Raw genomic sequence first — 5,710 nt, 5'->3', positions numbered from 1 at the left:
CTCTCTCTCTCTCTCTCTCTCTCTCCTCTCTCTCTCTCTCTCTACACACACAAAATATATATATATATATATTAATTAATCAATATAGGGTGGCAATATAAGGAACTACAGGGTAAATGTTTTTCTAATTTTCTCCTGTTTTGCGGAATAATGTTTTTTGCGGTTGAAGCTTTGGCTGTTATTTCTAGTGGGTGAATGGGCCTATTATGGCCGTTTCTTGATTTTGATATATATTATATATATATATATATATTATAATATATATATATATAATGCATATATATATGCATAATATGCATATATATAATATATATATATATATATATATATATATATATATATAGTATATATATATATATATAATAATTATGCATATATATAGCATATATATGCATAGGCGCAGGAGTGGCTGGTGTGGTAAGTAGCTTGCTAACCAACCACATGGTTCCGGGTTCAGTCCCACTGCGTGGCATCTTGGGCAAGTGTCTTCTGCTATAGCCCCGGGCCGACCAATGCCTTGTGAGTGGATTTGGTAGACGGAAACTGAAAGAAGCCTGTCGTATATATGTATATATATATATTTGTATGTGTGTGTGTTTGTGTGTCTGAGTTTGTTCCCCTAGCATTGCTTGACAACCGATGCTGGTGTGTTTACGTCCCCGTCACTTAGCGGTTCGGCAAAAAGAAACCGATAGAATAAGCACTGGGCTTACTAAAAGAATAAGTCCCGGGGTCGAGTTGCTCGACTAAAGGCGGTGCTCCAGCATGGCCGCAGTCAAATGACTGAAACAAGTAAAAGAGTATATATAGATGTGTGTGTATGTATGTATATATGTATGTATGTATGTTGTATGTATGTATGTATATATGTATGTATATAAATATATATAGGCTTGCATGGATCTAGTTACGTGAGTACCTATGTGTGTATATACGTATTTATGTATATAAATATATATATATACATGCATATATACAAATATAAACATAAATATGCTTATATATACATAGACATACATGAACACACATGAGAGAGAGGGGGAGAGAGGGAGGGAGAGAAGGAGTGACTGATATTCATCCACCGTCTGAGACATGTTCTCGCTTGCCTTTCTCTTCACACAGATGGCTTGCAACATTAAATCATAAATCACTCGGAGATTAGGGGACGTGAATCACAGATAAACTTTCGCTTTCATACACATCAATCTCACGTTACACAGGCAATCACACACGAACAGCACACACACACACACCCACACCCACACCCACACCCACACCCACACCCACACCCACACACACACACACACACGAGACATAGTTCCAAATAACTTTTGTAACCGATTTTTTTTTTCTTTATATGGTAGCTTTTTGCAAATACAGACACACACCGGTGTGCGCTCATTCAGTCTTCCGTACGTAACTGTAAATGTTGGATTCTCAGTCAAAAAACGACAAGAATTAACTCAAGGAAGAATACAATATATAGAATTAGATATTCACTCAAAATGTGTTGGGCAGAATCTTTACCGCACGGGACAAAATCTTCAGAGTCCATTTCGCCCACCCTTACATAATGAGTTCAAATTCTGGGGTGGTTCACTTTGCCATTTACCCTTTCGTCGTTGCTAAAATAGATACCTATTTCTTTACTACCCACAAGGGGCTAAACACAGAGAGGACGAACAAGGACAGCCAAACGGATTAAGTCGATCATATCGATCCCAGTGCGTAACTGGTACTTAATTTATCGACCCCGAAAGGATGAAAGGCAAAGTCGACCTCGGCGGAATTTGAACTCAGAACGTAACGGCAGACGAAATACCGCTAAGCATTTCGCTCGGCGCGCTAACGTTTCTGCCAGCTCGCCGCTAAAATAGATACCTGTTGAGCACTGGGGTCGATGTAACCGGCCTATCCCTTTCCCCGAAATTTCTGGCGGTTTTCCAAAATTTGAAACTGATATATATATGCACTAATATATATGTATGCGGAGGCGCAATGGCCCAGTGGTTAGGATCGCGGTTTCGATTCCCAGACCGGGCGTTGTGAGTGTTTATTGAGCGAAAACACCTAAAAAGCTCCACGAGGCTCCGGCAGCGGGGGGGGTTTGATCCCTGCTGTACTCTTTCACCACACTTTCTCCCACTCTTTCTTCTGTCGGCCTGCTCGCTTAGCCAGCGGGGTGGCGTCATTCGAAGGCTAAAACAATGCGAATGCATTGTGACCAGCGATGTGTAACAACATCTGATGGTCTGGTCGGTCACGTGATCACGTGATATATGTATGCACCCCCGTCTCTGTGTGCGTGTGTGTGTTTTGCAACTATGTACCATGTTTATGCATGGATGTGCATCACTATATGTGTAGACACGTGTCTCCATATGTGTCCTTGTGTGGAGTAAAGTGTGTGTGTGTGTATATATGGTCATGTGTTTCAGTTTCCATTTGCATATGGGTGCTTGTCTATTCATATAACCTATGTACCTATCCGTCTGTATGTTGATCTGTTTCTTTTCATATCCATATGCTTACATACATGTGCACATACACACACCCACACCTACACTCACACCCACACACATATACATACATATATCTACATAACATCCCATTAACTATTCAACTACCAGTTTACACAGGTAGAGTGTGTGATGAATAGACTTACAAACATATGCACATATACACATTTTTTCATATACAAACACTGACGTATATATAGGTATATATATATATATATATATATACATAGGCACAGGAGAGTCTATGTGGTAAGTAGCTTGCTAACCAACCACATGGTTCCGGGTTCAGTCCAATAGCGTGGCACCTTGGGCAGGTGTCTTCTACTCTAGCCTCGGGCCGACCAAAGCCTCGTGAGTGACTTTTGGTAGACGGAAACTGAAAGAAGCCCGTCGTATATACATATATATATATATATATTTATTATATATATATATATATATATATGTGCGTGTGTGTGTGTGTGTGTGTGTGTATTTGTGTTTGTCCCCATAACATCACTTGACAACCGATGCTGGTGTGTTTACGTCTCCGTAAATTAGCAGTTCGGCAAAAGAGACCGATAGAATAAGTACTAGGCTTACAAAGAATAAGTCCTGGGGTCGATTTGCACGACTAAAGGCGGTGCTCCAGCATGGCCGCAGTCAAACGACTGAAACAAGTAAAAGAAAAAAAGAGTAAACAGTGGATGGACAGATGAATTGGATATGGAAAGGAATCTGAAGAATCTGAAGAGTGAAATATGAAGCGTGAAGAGAATGTGTTAAAATCAAAGGTTAAATACTAAAGTCCAATACTGGCATTTATATTAGGCAGATACCGAGATTCCGTTATCTGTGTATCATACATTCAAAGCAAATGTGTTCCAGACATCAGGAAATATTTTCCTTTGTGCTTACATTTTCTGAGTATCGAATTTGTAGATGCTCGGTTGCCTTCAGTGTTTCAATTTTAGACTTTTCTCGGCTGTGCATAAACCACATTTTTGCTTTCAGTCATTCCTGTATTGATGAGACCTTTCAAGTATAGCCATCAAATTAAAGACATATCCATTTAGGAAAATCCTTATTACTGATAAGGATAGCAAGATTTGTGAAACAAATTCACCACGCGGTCTACGGAGGGACAATATCACCTCAGTAGGTCGTGAGATAGGTAAAAAAAAAAAAGAAAATAGACCTGAATCTAACGAAATTAGGCCATTGTCTGTATACTGTAAACACACCATATATAAACTTAGCGGATTGATAGCATCGAAATAAAAATTATTTCAACACTTACATGATACAGCATTTAGTTAAGTTACACAGGCAATGCACATACATGAAGCCAAACCCGAACACCCCAACTCTCTTAAGAAAGAAATTCAAATAAAGTAACACCAAAACCCAACACAACCCGAAACATAAACAGTTCACTCACACACAAACACACTCATGTGCAGGACAAACACAATTCAGGCAAAATTTAATAATATACGAATAATGCAACAGAAATAATGTAGAAGACCAATCACACAGAACAAAGTTTTAATGTAATGAAGTGCGGAACACTTTAGACTAAAAAATAAAGACCAGACCAATTAGTGGCATTTGCATGAGTGTGTATGTACAAAAGGGAGATGCGAGTGTGTGTGTATATATGGGAGTGCATAAATAAGTATATATATGCATGCATACATGCATAAGACTATATGTATCTCTCTCTATATATATATATATATATCTATCTATCTATCTATCAATACATATATATATATGACAACGTGTATGTGTACAGTAATTATGATATATATATATATATATATATATAGTATATATATTATATGTGTGTGTGTGTGTGTGTGTGTATGTATGTATGTATCTGTGTCTACATTCGTTTTCATTTTTCTTTACGTATTTTACTCGATTTTCCCTCGTTTGTTTACGTATTTCATGTTATTTGCACCGTTCGTGACGTCCTGTGCCTACATACGCATGTATATATATATATATATATATATATATATATATATATATATAAGAAATATTGAATTTCTAAATCTCTCGTAGAGACATGTACGGTGGTGGGGCGATAGAATGGTTGTATACTGTCAATCTAACAAGAACGTGACAGTAGGGGGTACACCACCGCTGTATAGCCCTAGGAAGCATCGAACGCCTCCTGATGGCTTTGACACATTTTTCCCTGTGTCCTTATATACATATACGAAGGGGAGACAAACACCCCCGGTTGCCGAAACTGCATCCAGGGACACGTGTTTCAGGATCGTTGTCCTTCATCGGCCTAGAGTAGCAGACACCGGTCAACCGGTGATATTTCTCTCGACTTCGTAATTGTATATATCTATACTCAGTGAAGTCTAATCACTTATTATCAAAATAAGAAATATTGAATTTCTAAATCTCTCGTAGAGACATGTACGGTGGTGGGGGGATAGAATGGTTGTATACTGTCAATCTAAAAAGAACGTGACAGTAGGGGGTACACCACCGCTGTATAGCCCTAGGAAGCATCGAAGTCGAGACAAATATCACCGGTTGACCGGTGTCTGCTACTCTAGGCCGATGAAGGACAACGATCCTGAAACACGTGTCCCTAGATGCAGTTTCGGCAGCCGGGGGTGTTTGTCTCCCCTTCGTATATGTAAAAATGAGTTGCGTATATGTAAAAATGAGTTGCGACATCGCTGGCGCCAAGCACTATCGGCCTTTTGCTTTTCCCTTGGATAACATCAGTGGTGTGGAGAGGGGAGACCGGTATGCATGGCCTTCCACAAACAACCTTGCTCGGACTTGTGCCTGGGAGGGGAACGTTCTAGGTGCAATCCTATGGTCATTCATAACCGAAGGGGGTCTCCTATATATCATTTAATTGAACGCGACGCATCCATTTCCAAGTAAGTTTATGTTCATCTTTTTGATGCGACTCTTTATACTCTTTACTTTCTCCATCCCTCTCTAATTCCCCTTTTCTCCCCTTCCCCTTCACCGTTTTCTATGTCTCTGTCTCTCTCCCCTCTTTCTCGTTCTATCTCTCCCCTCTTTCTCGTTCTATCTCTCCCCTCTTTCTCTTTCTCTCTCTCTCGTTGCTCACACGTAACCATCATCCATCTTTCTTTTCCTCACGTAATCATCTTTCTTTTACTGCACGGAAAAGAGCAAACGTGTGTTTCTTTCTCTCTCTCTCCCTC

This window comes from Octopus sinensis, linkage group LG2 (assembly GCF_006345805.1).
Source record: "Octopus sinensis linkage group LG2, ASM634580v1, whole genome shotgun sequence".
Lineage (NCBI taxonomy): Eukaryota > Metazoa > Mollusca > Cephalopoda > Octopoda > Octopodidae > Octopus > Octopus sinensis.
This window is presented reverse-complemented; position numbering follows the sequence as displayed.